General features: G+C 41.1%; 1 protein-coding gene and 1 non-coding gene across 4 annotated transcripts in view; both read left to right on the top strand.

Annotated features, from left to right (window-relative positions):
- Window positions 1-16,110, top strand: part of BICDL1 (BICD family like cargo adaptor 1) — a 107,548-nt gene that overhangs the window by 45,104 nt on the left and 46,334 nt on the right. The window lies entirely within an intron of this gene.
- LOC135276278 (small nucleolar RNA U13) lies at window positions 10,920-11,022 on the top strand. The gene has a single exon (XR_010343854.1). It is a non-coding gene; the product is annotated as a small nucleolar RNA U13 (small nucleolar RNA).

The raw sequence follows: 16,110 nt of genomic DNA, 5'->3' as shown, positions 1-16,110 counted from the left end.
GTATGTTGAATGAAATGGGTACAGCATTATTTGGAATTATTGCCTTTGTTATATTTGTGCTCTTCTCTAGTATGTTAGTTTTATAAAAAATGAACATTTTGATTTCTAAAGCACCTACTCTCTCACCTAGGGATCTGAGGAGACAGGTTATTTGGAACTGGTTCTTTTTTGCTTGAAATAATTTTTCTGGCATTTAAATGAGCCTTAGTCTGGAGGTTTCGCATTTTCTTTTCTGTGTTTTTAAGCTTCCCTGCTCCCGAGAATTTTCAGGCTTCTAAGACCACATGCAGTTCATTAATATTCTCCATCCTGGCATCCCAGACAGACATAAGTAGTTGACTGACATTAAGGAAGCAGAGAGGAGTTTAAATAGAATAGTGCCCAGCAGTGAAGGAGAACTTTATACCTGAAAGCTTCCACAGACATTAATCGATTTCTAACACCTTGGAGAAGTAGGAAATGGATTTTTATTATGTATTTAATAGTTGAGCAAATGAGATATGCTTTTAATTTCCTAACTCTTCCTGAGACGTTGATGCTCACTTAGAAACAATTATAATAAATATAAATAAAATAATAAAGACATTCTTTGTAGCCTGGTCTACATAATACATTTCTACTTTTTAAAAATATGAGTTTGTTTTACCAGACTCATTCTTTGACCTTCCATCCTTCTCAGAAGTAGACAACTGAGTTAATCAACTTTAAAGTCTGCTGGTTTCATTTCCACAAGCCAATCCACTAGGCAGTTTCCAGAAGTAGCAAATTGCTCTTGTTCCCTCACCATCCTTGGAGAAACAAGAAAACAAATGCCTGCTCAGAACATCAAGCAGTGTCTAATTGCCCCTGAAGGGTGACCTGGCCAGTGGGTAGATAGTTTATCCCGTGTTTTTGAAGCCCTGAGGAGACAGAGGCCAGAGAAGGAGTTTGGGCTCTTCCACCCTCCCCCACTTTCAGGGAGTATCACCAGTTTTTTAGCCCCACGTACCGTGTTACCTTTTCAGTGACTTTGCAGAAAATAATTCTGTAATCAGTGGTAAACTGTCTCTCTCACACACTCTCACTCTCTCTTGCTCTCTTTTTTTTTTTAAGATGGGATCTCACTCTTTCACCCAGGCTGAAGTGCAGTGGTGCGATCTTGGCTCACTGCAACCTTCACCTCCCAGGTTCAAGCCATCCTCCTACCTCAGCCTCCTGAATAGCTGAGATAAGAGGCGCACACTACCACACCCAGCTAATTTTTTTGTATTTCTTGTAGAGACGGAGTTTCACCATATTGCCCAGGCTGGTCTCGAACTCTTGAGCTCAAGCGATCTGCCTGCCTCAGCCTCCTAAAGTGCTGAGATTACAGGCGTTAGCCACCACATCTGGCCCCATATTTCCATGTTGGAACATTTAATAGGAAATTTTTTTTTTTTGAGACAGTCTCACTCTGTTGCTCAGGCTGGAGTACAGTGGCGTGGTCCCAGCTCACTGCAACCTCTGCTTCCCAGTTTCAAGCAATTCTTGTGCCTTAGCCTCACCCAAGTAGCTTGGATTACAGGCATGCGCACCACACTTGGCTAATTTTTGTATTTTTAGAAGAGGAGGGATTTTGCCATGTTGACTAGACTGGTCTCAAACTTCTGACCTCAAGTAATCCACCTGCCTTGGCATCCCAAAGTGTTGAGATTACAGGTGTGAGCCATCACTCCCAGCCAGCAGGAAATATTTTTAAGAAAAAATCTTGCCAAGAATTTTTTCTGTAAGGAGATAGCATTATGCTAGAATTCTTGTTGAATAGTTTGTGTAAAGTGGACATAACAAGGTAAATCTGAGAGGAAGGAGAAAGATTTTATAAATCATTACTTATGTAGAATTTGTGACTGTTGATAATTGTTAGGGGCAAGGGCCAAAAATCAACCTGATTCCTCTTCTATCAGTTTTACTCTAAAGGGAAGATTGAAAGATAAAATTCTTTTTCTTTTTTGAAGTGGAGACTTGCTCTGTCGCCAGGCTGGAGTGCAGTGGCGCAATCTCAGCTTATTGCAACCTCCACCTCCAGGTTCAAGCGATTCTCCTGCCTCAGCCTCCCAGGAGGCTGGGATTACAGGCACATGCCACCACTCCCAGCTAATTTTTGTATTTTTAGTAGAGACAGGGTTTCACCATGTTGACCAGTATGGTCTTGATTTCTTGACCCCCGTGATCCACCCACCTCGGCCTCCTAAAGTGCTGGGATTACAGGCGTGACCCACCACACCTGTCCTAATATTCTTAGTATTTAAATTTTACCTCTGAAACCTGAACTTATTATGTAATATGGGGATTTTACAGACTTTGTTTTGTTCCCTGTTACAGACAACCTTAAGCCAAAAATGAGTTAATATAGACATGTTTTCCCTGTATTCAAATTTGTCTGCTATGTGCCTGGCCCACTTCCGAGTACTGGGGTTATGGCAACAAACAAAACAAAGGCCTGGAACTTTTGGAACTTACATCAAGGGCAGAGGGAGGGGCAATAGCTCGATTAACAAAGAACTATCTGTCAGGTGTAATAAGCGCTGCAGGGAAAAATTAAACAGAGGAAAGAAATAGAGGTCGGCACAGGTAGGGTTAGGGTCAACAAAAGGGCCTCTCTGATAAGATGACATTTGAGAAGAGACCCAAGTAGAGTGCAGGAATAGGCCTCATGAATGTCTGAGGAAAGCACGTTCCAGGCAGAGGGGAAGCATATGCACAGATTTTGAAATAAGAGTCTCTTCAGCAGGTCTGAGGGCAGCAAGGAGGTCAGTATGAATAGAACAGAGAGAGTGCAGCGAAGAAAAGAGGAGATCTGAGATAAGACTGGGATGCAGGGAGGAATCCTATAGAATCTTAGAAGTCATGGTAAGGACTTTATTATATTTTATTCTGAGTAAGAGAGAAAGCGTCTAGAGGGTTTTGAGCAGTGACATGGTCTCACTTGGGTTTCTGAGGATTGCTCTGCTGTGGAGAATAAGCCGTAGGAGGGCAAGGGTAGGAGCAGGGAGACCAAGTAGGTGGCTCTGCAGTCAGTAGTCTTGGTGGGTGGCGATGCTGGCTGGGACTAGGATGGGAGAGTGAAGGTGGGGAGAAGTGATAGCATCCTGGATGTTAATTTTACCCAATAAATCTCATATAGTACCTATTATATGCCACGGGCTGTTCTAATGGCTTTATAAGTATCAGCTCATTTCATACTCATAACAGTCCTCTGAGATATATTTCAACAGTAGAGTCTACAGGATGTATAGATGGGTTGAATAAGGGGTATGAGGGGAAAGTCAAAGATGATTCCCATTTGGGGCCCAAAACTCCTAAGAATGAAGTTGCCATCTCCTGAGAAGGGAAGAGTCAAGGAGGAGCATGTTTGGGTGGAGGCCCTCGAATGAGGAGTTAAGGTTTGGACATGTTAAGTGTGATGTACATTAGTGTTCCAAGTGGATGTGGGATATAGGCAGTTGGATATAAGAACCTAAGGCTGAGCGCAGTGACTCACATCTGTAATCGCAGCAGTTTGGGAGGCTGAGGTGGGCAGATCACAGGGTCAAGAGATCGAGACCATCCTGACCAACATCTCTACTAAAAATAGAAAAATTACCTGGGCGTAGTGGCACACGCCTGTAGTCCCAGCTACTGAGGCAGGAGAATTGCTTGAACCCAGGCAGCAGAGGTTGCAGTGAGCTGACATCACGCCACTGCACTCCAGCCTAGTGACAGAGCAAGACTCCGTCTCAAAAAAAAAAAAAAATTAGCCGCATGTGGTGGTGGGTGCCTGTAATCCCCAGCTAGTCAGGAGGCTGAGGCAGGAGGATTGCTTTAACCCAGGAGATGGAGGTTATAGTGAGCCGAGATCGTGCCACTGCAGTCCAGCCTGAGCAACAGAGCGAGACTCCATCTCAAAAAGTAAATAAAGAAATAAATACAATAAAATCAGTCAGAGGAGAGGTCAGGGCTGAGGGCTAGAGATAATTACAAATGAGATTTCAAAGCATTCAGGAAGAGGTGCCAACCTTGTGTCTATTTTTCTGCTAACCCTAACCAGAAGTGGACACAAGGGCTGTCTTTTTCCCTTGGGTGTGGTGGTGTGGTAGCACTCTCATTGGCTTTGGGATCAGACTGACGTTTCAATCCTAGCTCCATCATTTACTAGCTAAGTGACCTCAATTATGTGACCTAATCTCTGCTAGCTTCAGTGTCTTTATCAATGAAATGGAGCTAACAGTACTCATCCTGTGACATTGTTAAGATAAAATGAAGTAGCCTATATGTGTTACCTAGAGCAGTCCTTGGACATAGAAGATGCTAAATAGGCTGGGCACAGTGGCTCACACCTGTAATCCCAGCATTTTGGAAAGCCAAGGCAGGCAGATCATAAGGTTAGAAGTTCGAGACCAGCCTGGCCAACATGGTGAAACCTCATCTCTACTAAAAATACAAAAAAATTATCTGGGCATGATGGTGCACATCTGTAATCCCAGTTAATCAGGAGGCTGAGGCAGGAGAATTGCTTGAACCTGGAAGGCGGAGGTTGCGGTGAGCTGATACCATGCCACAGCACTCCAGCCTGGGCAACAGAGTGAGACTCCATCTCAAAAAAATAAATAAATAAATAAAAGCTAAATAATATTTATCTTCCTTTTCCTGGGGTTTTGTTTGTTGCATTCAACCCAAACTAACAGAAGAAGAGCTTCTCTTCCAGGATGAAAGAAGCCTGAATTTATAGCCTATTCCCATGTATACACTTTTTGGGGTTTGCCTATTTAATGACAAGCTCCAAAAAAAGATTTCAAATCCATCTCTTACCAAATGAGAATGACTTTATAAAAGAAAAGACTTTAGTGAGGTTTATAAAGGGAACAGGGAAAATAGTCATGGGTTCTGAGTATTAAAAGATTCCACATGCAAAAGCAGGGTGACAGTTTAGGTAGAAACACTGAACAGCAAATCCATGGATCAGTCATGCGTAATTTACATCAAAGCCGAAGTAATCTACTTGAGCCATGGTGATGACCTATAGGAGGAAACAGTGCCCTTTCCTGGGGATGGGCTATTTAAATCAAAGGGAATTATCTCGTTAATTTTCTGGTGATCCTGGTGGAACCTTGCTAAAGGGGCACTTCTGGGCTTAAACTTAATCCTACTTCTATTTTCTACAGTCATAGCTTGACTTTTGCAAGAATCCCTCACTTAAAGTGTTCAGATTCTATCTAATACAGTATGCATTTGAATACCTGCCATGTGCCATGTACTTTATTAGGGAAACAAAGATAAATAGGCGATATAATTCCCACCCTTAAGTCCTTTCCAGTCTAAGAGAAAGCAGACATGTAAACGAACAGAGCATGTGATAAGTGCTCTAATAGCATATTGCAGCACTGCAAATAATGTAGTCATTTTGTCCTGGGATCTTACAATGGCGATATAGAAGTCATGTCTGAACTGGGCTGTTAAGGTTAAGAATTTATCAGGTGAAAGTTTAGGGAAAGACATTCCATCATGAGCAGAGTCAAAGAGGCATGTTCAGGGAAGAAAAAGCCATACTTGGGTTAATATTCTTGTTTTGCTGGGCACAGTGGCTCACAGCTGTAACCCTAGTACTTTGGGAGGCCAAGGTAGGCGGATCACCTGAGGTCAAGAGTTCAAGACCAGCCTGACCAACATGGAGAAACCCCATCTTTTCTAAAAATACAAAATTAGTGGGGCGTGGTGGTACATGCTTGTAATCCCAGCTACTCGGGAGGCTGAGGCAGGAGAACCGCTTGAACCTGGGAGGTGGAGGTTGTGGTGAGTTGAGATCGTGCCATTGCACTCCAGCCTGGGTAACAAGAGCAAAACTCTGTCTCAAAAAACAAACAAACAAACAAAAACTTGTTTTTATCGTGGTAGGAAGAAGAAAGACCATCAGTTTGGAAAGCAATTTTTCCCTAACCCTTCTCCAGTTCCAAATAAGAACATTTTAACCTTGTAAGCTTCTCTTTAGGTCTAAGTAAGTCTCTTGGTGAGCCATATGACCAAAATGGGTGTGGGTGGGGGAGTATTAAAAACACTAGAGTTTCCTTTCTTTATTAGGATTAGACATGACTGCTATTTCCTGAGAGAATCCTGAATGTGTCCCTGTGTCATCACTTGTCTCCAGTGAAGGGCTCCTCAGCGTATACTGTAGCCCATTCCCATCCCTATCCTAAGATAAAGTTTGCTGAGTAGAATGTCATGCCAACTGTCAATCTTCGCTTAGCCTTCCTGTTTATTATGAAAAGGTTCTTAATTTATTTTCCAAGCATTTTCATGAAATCTCCTTTTGACAGTATAAAGATTTCTCATTCCAGGAAGCCCAAGGTAGTCATAGTATTTTCACCCTTGAAGAAATAGAGAAGCCTGTTCCAAGGTGGACATGTTATTGGGAACTGTGCAGTGCCTCAGTTTAGCAGGGTGGTAATTATTTTAGCTTGGCTACATTTTTATATCCACTCTTCCCCTTTAGCTGCAAGCCTTTTTAAGTTCTCTCTGTTACTACTAACTACCTCTCATAGATGAAAGCAAGTGCCTAAATTCCCTACAACTCTGCCTACGTTATGGGTGTCTTTCTCTCCATCTTCCATCAGTCCCTGTGCCAGATTTTAAGCTCTTTCTTTGGGCTCTTTAAGGTCTACTCTTATTTGCATTTAATCTGTTAGACTCTTCTGTGCTAGTGACGTAAACATCCGCTCTAAAGTCAGGGTTGATCTTTCAGGTTATTAGAGCTGGCTTATAATAATGATGGAGGTGAATACAGTAATGGCAACAGCTAGCACATGTACTGCCTACTGTGTACCAGACACTGTTCCAAGCACTTTACATGTATTTATTTCAGTTATTCAACCTTATGAGGTAGGTATTACTTTCTCCTAAACTTAAGGGAAGAACCTAAGACACAGACTGTGGTCACACAATACAGTAACTGATAGAGAAGAGCCTATGTTCTTTTTAGACCTTGAGTTTTCCTCAGGAACTATGTCTTATTTATCTCTGTATCCCCAGTTCAAAGCATAGTAGTGTTCCATCCATGTTGGAATTAGAACAAAGTGTCAGGCCATCAAGTTAACACAGAGGATTGTGTCATTTTGGTTAAGAAAAAAGAAAAAGGCCGGGCGCGGTGGCTCATGCCTGTAATCCCAGCACTTTGGGAGGCCGAGGTGGGTGGATCACGAGGTCAAGAGATTGAGACCATCCTGGCCAACATGGTGAAACCCTGTCTCTACTAAAAATATAAAAAAAAAATTAGCTGGGCATGGTGGCACGTGCCTGTAATCTCAGCTGCTCAGGAGGCTGAGGCAGGAGAATTGCCTGAACCCAGGAGGCGGAGGTTGCGGTGAGCCGAGGTCGTGCCATTGCACTCCAGCCTGGGTAACAAGAGCGAAACTCCATCTCAAAAAAAAAAAAAAAAAAAGACTGAATCAAAAGCTCCAATTGTGAGTACAATGTAGTGTTTTGGTAATATCTGGGGCCTGTTTTATTATGAGTCCTCATAGAATATTTAAAAATTAAAAGGTGTATTCTGACTTCTGAAATGTTTTTAATAACCAGCAGTAAGGATCTGACAGCGAATAATAGTCCTGTTCCAGAAACAAAGGCAGTATTAACATTTGTCCTTTTTTCTTTTTCAATTAAAGCTTGTGCTGCTCTGCTGGTCTTTGATGCTGAGGGATTACGTTTCTGATAGTGACTGAAAGGATAATAACAAAACTTTTATTGTGCTCTAATTTAGATATTAGTTTAAATAAAACAAAATTAAACGTGCCCCTATATAGTGGGTATATACCTTCTAAATGACACATAGTGGCTTTTATACATGCCTCCTATAAACAGTATGACCAGTAAAGCACTCACTTTATCAGGCATTCCCTCACATGATTAATGACATTGTTAGGGGCATCAGACCTTCCTCATTCCAGGGGATGTTTTTGTCATCCCTGGAAATCATCCAATATGTGACTGTTTGTTTTGACTTAAAAAGGGGTAATGAACTGGAAAGAAACTGAAATGGGAGTCAGGAGCTAACAAGTTCTGTGATCTTGGGCAGGAATCTTCACTCAAATTGTATCTTCATGGGCCTAACTTTGTGGACCTATGCCTCAGTTTCATCACCTGCAAAATTAGAGCTTTGAACAAGATTATCTCTGAAGCTTCAGCTCTCAAATTGCATGTTTTCCTTTGAACTAAAACCAGTATTCTATTTGGAATTTTCACTTTATCATAAATAATTATAGCTATAGTATATTACATATTTAATCCATGCTAAACATTTATTTTTTTGTTTTTTTCTTATTTTCTTCTTTTTTTTATTTTTTTCTTGTTTTTTTTTTCTTTCTGTTGTGCTAAACATTTCTTATACATTATTTCATTTTAATGCTAGCATAACTTGAAAGGTATTTTTTTTTATATCACCTGATCTTTCAGATGAGGAAACTGAGGTATAGAGTGGTTAGATAATTTTCTCAAGGTCATACAGCTATGTACTTTGTCTGTTCTTAAGATAATTGCTGTATTCTGCCTTGAGTTATTTGTGTACTTCTCAAATCACCTGCCAGTTTATACAAATATTTATTCTGTGCTTTATATTGGCTCCTTAATAAGGCTTCGTCTCATCTTCAGCTACTTAAGAATGAAGATTGTGTTTCATACTTTATATCTCTCACAGGAACATGAAACTTTGAACATTTTCAAAATTGAAGGTCTTTAAAAAAAAAAAAGCAAATGACTCCTTTCCTCCCTCAATCTTTCTAAGCTTACACTTTCTGAAATTTATGATTATTGTATCACTCGCCCCAGCCTCATCATTATTGAAATTCCTGATCTTTGCTTGATGTTACCAACGCAATTTTTTTCTTTCACCTTTCTCCCTAGGTTGATGTCTTATGAATTTACCTTTTTTTTTTTTTTTTTTTTTCAAGAGACAGAGGTCTTACTGTGTTACCGAGGCTGGAGTACAGTAGCTATTTGCAGGCATGATCATAGCTTGCTGTAGCCTTGAACTCTTATCTTAGGCTTTATTTCTCTTGACTATTAAGATAATACAACCTCCAGCCAAAAGCATACCAAATGAATCAATAGTTTGATGGAAAAATAAATATTTTGCATCAAAAAATGAGATAGACTAGGCACAGTGGCTCATGCCTACAATGCCAACACTTTGAAAGGTCGAGGCAGGCAGATCGCTTGAGCCCAGGAGTTTGAGACCAGCCTGGCCAGCATGATGAAACCCTGTCTCTACCAAAAAAAAAAAAACAAAACAAACCTGGTGTGGTGGCGTGTTCCTGTAGTCCCAGCTACTTGTGGGCCTGAGGTGGGAGGACCACCTGAGACCGGGGAGGTCAAGGCTGCAGTGAGCCATGATCATGACACTGCATCCAGTCTGACAACAGGGTGGAACCCTGTGTCAGGAAAAAAAAAAAAAGTAATATGTATTTTAGTAGAATATTCAAACATTATTTTTGTTTGCTTGTTTTGGTTTTTTTGGGGGGCGCTTTTGATTTTTTATTTATTTATTTTTATTTTTGGAGACAGTCTTACTCTGTCACCCAGGGTGGAGTGCAATGGTGTGATCTCCGCTCACTGCAACCCCCACTGCGTGGTTCAAGTGATTGTCCTGCTGCAGCCTCCTCAGTAGCTTGGATTACAGGCTTGCGCCACTATGCCTGGCTAATTTTTGTATTTTTGGTAGAGACAAATTTTGTATTTTTGTATTTTCACCATGTTGGCCAGGATTATCTTGAACTCCTGACCTCAGGTGATCCTCCTACCTTAGCCTCCCAAAGTGCTAGGATTATAGGTGTGAGTGCCTGGCCTCCTACATTATTTAAAAAGTAATTTTTAAATATTATTTATACTAGATATTGACTAAAAAGTAATTTATCCAAAGTAAAATTTTGCCAGGAATCTCACCCCCCAGAGGTGATATTGCTGATGACATTTTGAAGAATAGCCATACAAGCTTTCTTCTATGCATGTATACATGTAAATAAATATATGTACATAATTGCATATAAGTGGGATCAAACGTGCTTTTTTTTTTTTTTAACTTAGCATTACATTGTTGAAGCCTTTCCATGTTGGGGTAGATGTGCATAGCATTTTCATTGCACTGGTACACCATAATGTTTTAAATCCAGTCTGCTAACAGTGAATGTTTAGGTTGCCTCCAGTTTTTCACTATCAGAAACATCGAACATCCCTGTACACACATCTTGGGCACAGGGTGGGTTTCATATGCCTGCATCTCATGTCTGGACTAAGGTAGCATTAGTAAGGTAGCACAGCAGATGCCCACAGCCACAGCCATTCTCACATAGCCGCATAAAGGTACAGGAACCCAGGAACTCAGTGTGGGCTATGTGGGTAAACATGTGCCTTCTCAGGCTTCAAACTTTGGGTTGTTCAGAAAACACATACTTGTTAAACACAATAATAAGCTTGAAGAATACAAAGCTTCAGTTTGTTAAAATCTCATATTTTTCACCTGAACAAATTGTTAAGTGTTTCTGTGTTTGCTTTCGTTTGGTAGCAAAGTAGTGCTGTGCAAGGTCTAAAGAAGATGCCCTATTTTTAAAAATGAAAAAAGAAGTTGAAAGGAAAATGGACTTATTCTAATACGAAAACGCAAATCATTCATTCTCCAAATATGCATTGAATACCAATGATGTGCTAAATAAATATCCTGAATGCTTGAGCTCAAAGTGTAGCAGGGAGAAATTAAGATAATAAAATAAGTTTCAAACTAATTGAAGCCTAGGATGAGAGACCAGGAAAAGAAAATGTTTTCCTATTAATATATATTTGCAAACATGGGGATTCTGCTAAGCCTAGGTTTTGTTTTAGTTTCTTCTCCTTCTTTAGCCTTTCCCTGTCAAGTGCATTGCTATTAAAATTACAGGTCTTTGATTTTTTTGTAGTTCATAAACATGATGATTGGGCTTTCACACTTGTTTTGAGGTGTGTCTTCCTCAAACCTTACTATGATGTCAGCACATTACCTGTCTGACGTGTGGGGGAAAATTACAGGTCTTTGTTTCTTGTGATTTGCTTTTCCATTTTTTTCCCTTTCTCCCTAAATTGGTATCTTATTTGGTTACCTATCCCTTACTCTGTGACCAAGGCATCTCCTCTGGGCCTCAATTTCCTCATCTGTATAATGAAGGAGTTCAAATAACTGATTCTCTTTTATTTTGGGAAGGTCCACCTCTGACATCCTTGAAATCTAAGATGGTGCCAGATCTGTCTTCTCTGTTTTATCCCCAGCACCTAGAATAAGTCTAGCCACACAGAAAGGCTTATTAAACTTTTGTTGACGTTTATCTTTTTTATTTTTTTTTATTTTTTTTTTGAGACGGAGTTTCGCTCTTGTTACCCAGGCTGGAGTGCAATGGCGCGATCTCGGCTCACCGCAACCTCCGCCTCCTGGGTTCAGGCAATTCTCCTGCCTCAGCCTCCTGAGTAGCTGGGATTACAGGCACGCGCCACCATGCCCAGCTAATTTTTTGTATTAGTAGAAACGGGGTTTCACCATGTTGACCAGGATGGTCTCGATCTCTTGACCTCGTGATCCACCCGCCTCGGCCTCCCAAAGTGCTGGGATTACAGGCTTGAGCCACCGCACCCGGCCGACGTTTATTTTAAATTTGGGGTCTATGTGTCTACTCTACTTCAGTTCAGGCATTTCTTAGCCAGGCACTGGACTAGCTACTGGGAATACAAAAATAAATTAGACATAGTCACTGTCCTTAAAAAGCTTAAAATGAGGTGAAGGACTCATAAGAAGATAACTGTCATAAAATGTAATATATCCTCTGCTGGAGTTTGTGCCTGGGGTGCTGAGAACACAAAGGAGGGTCACTCTGGAATGCCTGGGAGCACAGAAAACTTCTGGGAAGAGGTGATGCTATAGCTAAGTCTAGAAAGACAGAGTTAGTCCTGTGAAAAATAGGGAAGAAGCGTGTCTATGGAAAGAAGAAACATAAAGGGGACAGAGTTACTGGAGTTAGAGGATGGCAGGGGACTGGCCTTAGAAGGCTTTTTGTGCCTCAACAGGGAACCACTAAAAGATTTCAGCAAGAAAATGTCTTTTCATATTACATTTTTATATGTGTCTTTTTATTTTAAAGAGATCTGCTAATAAGAGCCCTGTTAGTGGTCATTAGGGGAGCCAAGTGTTTTCTCTGGAAAGGTCATCTTCTATCTTCTTTTTAAGATCATCTTACTAAGTCTTTGGTGTTCCACAGTTTCTTTATATCTAGGCATGGATTTCTTTTTCTTTATTCTGCTTTGTGTTCACTGGGCATCTTGAGTTTGCGAATTGGTGTTTTTCATTGTTAGGAAATTATCAGCCATTATCTCATCAAGTATTGCCTCTCTCCCATTCACTCTATCCTTTCTGGAACTGCAGTTTAAACTTATGGGGAATATACTAACATAGCTCTTCTATTTTCCATCTTTGTCTCTGTATTGTAATGTAGATAATTCCTTCTGACTAGTCTTCTAATTTGGTAATTTTCCCTTCAGTTGTCACATGTGTTCTTAAACTCTGTCCATTAGGTTAATAAGAAACTGCAAAGCTTTTTTTCCCCCAAAGTAGGTTATGCCATTTTACACTCCCACCAACAGTGTTTGGGAATTCCAGTTGTTGGCATTCCCAGTATTTTTTGGTGGTGGTCTTTATAATTGTAGCCTTCCTATGAGTATGTAGTAGTATCTCATTGTGGTTTTAATTTACATTTTCCTGGTCACTAATGATGTGGAACAAGTTTTCATGTGCCTATTGGCCATTCATTTATCTTTGTCTGTCAAGTATGTTCAAATGTTTTACTCATTTAAAAAATTAGGTGTCTTTTTATTGAGTTGGAAGTTTTCATATATTCTGAATTCATGTATTCTGAAAGTACAAAGTCATTCATATGAATTTGTCTAATGTTTTGTCAGTTAGATTGAGGCTATGCAGTCTTCCCAAAAATAGCACAAAAATACAGTTAGGCCCTTCTCAGTACATGAATTTAAGTTAGATATATGTGTTATAAACATTCTTCCAATCTGAGCTTTATAGATTTATTTTCTTAATGATGTCTTCTAATGCTTAGAAGTCTTTAATTTTGATACTACCCATTGGGTTTTGTGGGGGAGTTTTTTGTTTTTGTTTTTGTTTTTGTTTGAGACAGTCTGACTGTTGCCCAGGCTAGAGTGCAATGGCATGATCTTGGCTTACTGCAACCTCTGCCTCCTAGGTTCAGGCGATTCTCATACCTCAGCCTCCGAAGTAGCTGGGATTAACAGACATGTGCCACCATGCGCAGCTAATTTTTGTATATTTAGTAGAGACGGGGTTTTTCTATGTTGCCCAGGCTGGTCCTAAACTCCAGGCCTCAAGTGATCTTCCCATCTTGGCCTCCCAAAGTGCTGGGATTACAAGTGTGAGCCACTGCACCTGGTCTGGGTTTTTAATTTTAAGTTATTATTTTTTTATTTCTAGATATCTTGGATCTTTTCCCAATCTGAGAATGTTATATTTTACATTTTCCTCTTCCCTGGAGATTTTTTTTTTTTTTTTTTGAGACAGTTTCACTCTTGTTGCCCAGTTGCCCAGGCTGGGGTGCAGTGGCGCAATCTCAGTTCACTGCAACCTCTGCCTCCTGGGTTCAAGTGATTCTCTTGCCTCAGCCTCCCGAGTAGCTGGGATTACAGGCATGTGTCACCACGTCCAGCTAATTTTGTATTTTTAGTAGTGATGGGGTTTCTCCATGTTCGTCAGGCTGGTCTTGAACTCCCGATCTCAGGTGATCCTCCTGCCTCAGCCTCCCAAAGTGCTGGGATTGCAGGCATGAGCCACCACACCTGGCCAAGATTCCCTCTGCCCCCCGCCAAGACAGAGTCTTGCTCTGTCACCCAGAGCTGGAGTGCAATGGCCCTATCTCGACTCACTGCAATCTCTACCTCCTGGGTTCAAACAATTCTCCTGCCTCAGCCTCTTTTGAGTACCTGGGATTATAGGCATGCACCACCACGCCTGGCTACTTTTTGTATTTTTAGTAGAGGTGGAGTTTCACCATATTGGCCAGACTGGTCTTGAACTTTTGACCTCTTGATCCTCCTGCCTTGGCTTCCCAAAGTGCTGGGATTGTAGGCATGAGCCACTGCGCCCAGTGCCTTGGAGATGTTTTTAATTTTTTATTTCTCTAAACATAGCACGGTTGTTTGATAATCTACATCTGATAATATTAGGATCTGAATGTTTATTAATCTGTTTCTACCACTTCTTCCTAATGAGTCCTTGTTTCCATGGTGTATGTTTGTTTTTAATTTTTTTCCTATAATCTGCTTTTTATTAGAAAACTATTTATGAAGATTATTTGATCTTTGGATTGAAGGTACTGTCCTCCAGAGAGGATTTGCATCTTCTTCTGTTAAGTGTCTTGGGGGCAAAACTAGTTTGGGATTTTTAAAAGTTATACTTAAAAAGAAGCTACAAAAGCAATATGGATTCTCAGATACCCTTCATCCAGCTCCCCTAATGTTAACATCTTTTGTAATCATAGTGCATTTATCAAAACCAGGAAATTAATATTGAGACACTAGTATTAATTAATCTACATACCAGAATTTTGACAATTTCTCCACAAATGTTCTTCTGCTCCAGGATCTAGTTCAGGCTCCCATGTTGTCCTTAGTCGCCATGTTTCTTTTCTCTCCTCCAATCTCTGCCAGTTTCTGAGTTTTTTTTTTGAGACAGAGTCTCACTGTGTCGCCCAGGCTGGAGTGCAGTGGCACAATCTTGGCTCACTGCAACGTCTGCCTCCCAGATTCAAGCGATTACCTGCCTCAGCCTCCCAAGTAGCTGGGACTATAGGCGCTCGCCACCATGCCTGGCTAATTTTTTTCTACTTTTAGTAGAGATGGGGTTTCACTATGTTGGCCAGGCTGATCTTGAACTCCTGACCTTGTGATCCGCCTGTGTTGGCCCCGCAAAGTGCTGGGATTACAAGCATGAGCCACCATGCCTGGCCTTGATTTTCTCCCCTCTCCCCCCTCCCCCCTTTCCCCTCTCCCCTTCCCTCCTTCCTTCCCTCTTTCCTTCATTTCTGTTTTAATTGATGATGGTTCATTCTGAATGGTCTATTTCTCTAGAACTTGATTCTTTTGAAGCCTGTTGATCAATTATTTGGTACAAAGTCGTTCATTTGGGTTTGTCTAATGTTTTGTCAGTTAGATTGAGGCTATACAGTCTTCCCAAAAATAGCACAAAAGTACAGTTGGGCCCTTCTCAGTATATCATATGGAGGACATGTGATATTGTCGTGTCTTTTTACTGGTGATGTTAACTTTGACTGCTTGGTTAAGGTAGCATTTGCCAGGCTCCCCACTATAAATGATTTTTTCCTTTGCAATTAATAAATCAATAAATTTTCTTTCTGAAATGGAGTCTTGCTCTGTTGCCCAGGCTGGAGTCCAGTGGCGCGATCTCAGCTCACTGCAACCTTTGTGTTCCAGGTTCAAGTGATTCTCCTGCCTCAGCCTCCCGAGTAGCTGGGACTACAGGTGCCAACCACCACGGCTGGCTAATTTTTCTATTTTTAGTAGAGATGGGGTTTCACAATGGTGGCCAGGCTGGTCTCAAACTCCTGACCTTGTGATCCGCTCACCTCAGCCTCCCTAAATCAGTAAATCTTATAAAGAGGTACTTTGAGGATATGAAGATATCCTGTTTCTCATGAAACTTTTGCCCACAAATTTTAGCATTCATTGTGTATTCTGTAATCTTGCCTGCAGCAGTTACTGTGATGCTTGCCTAAAGATCATTTTCTTTTCTTTTCTTTTTTGAGACAGAGTCTCGCTCTGTCACCCAGGCTGGAGTGCAGGGCACAGTCTTGTCTCATGGCTACCTCCATCACCCAGGTTCAAGCAATTTTCCTGCCTCAGCCTCCTGAGTAGCTGGGACTACAGGTGCCGGCTACCACAGTCGGCTAAATTTTGTATTTTTAGTAGAAGTGGGGTTTCACCATGTTGGCCAGCCTGGTCTTGAACTCCTGACCTCACATGATCCACCCACCTCAGCTTCCCGAAGTGCTGGGATTACAGGTATAAGCC

The sequence above is a fragment of the Aotus nancymaae genome, unplaced genomic scaffold (assembly GCF_030222135.1).
Source record: "Aotus nancymaae isolate 86718 unplaced genomic scaffold, 86718_ANA_hifiasm-v0.15.2.pri h1tg000021l, whole genome shotgun sequence".
NCBI lineage: Eukaryota > Metazoa > Chordata > Mammalia > Primates > Aotidae > Aotus > Aotus nancymaae.
Note: the sequence above shows the minus strand (reverse complement) of the source record. Positions and strands in the feature narration are given on the sequence as shown.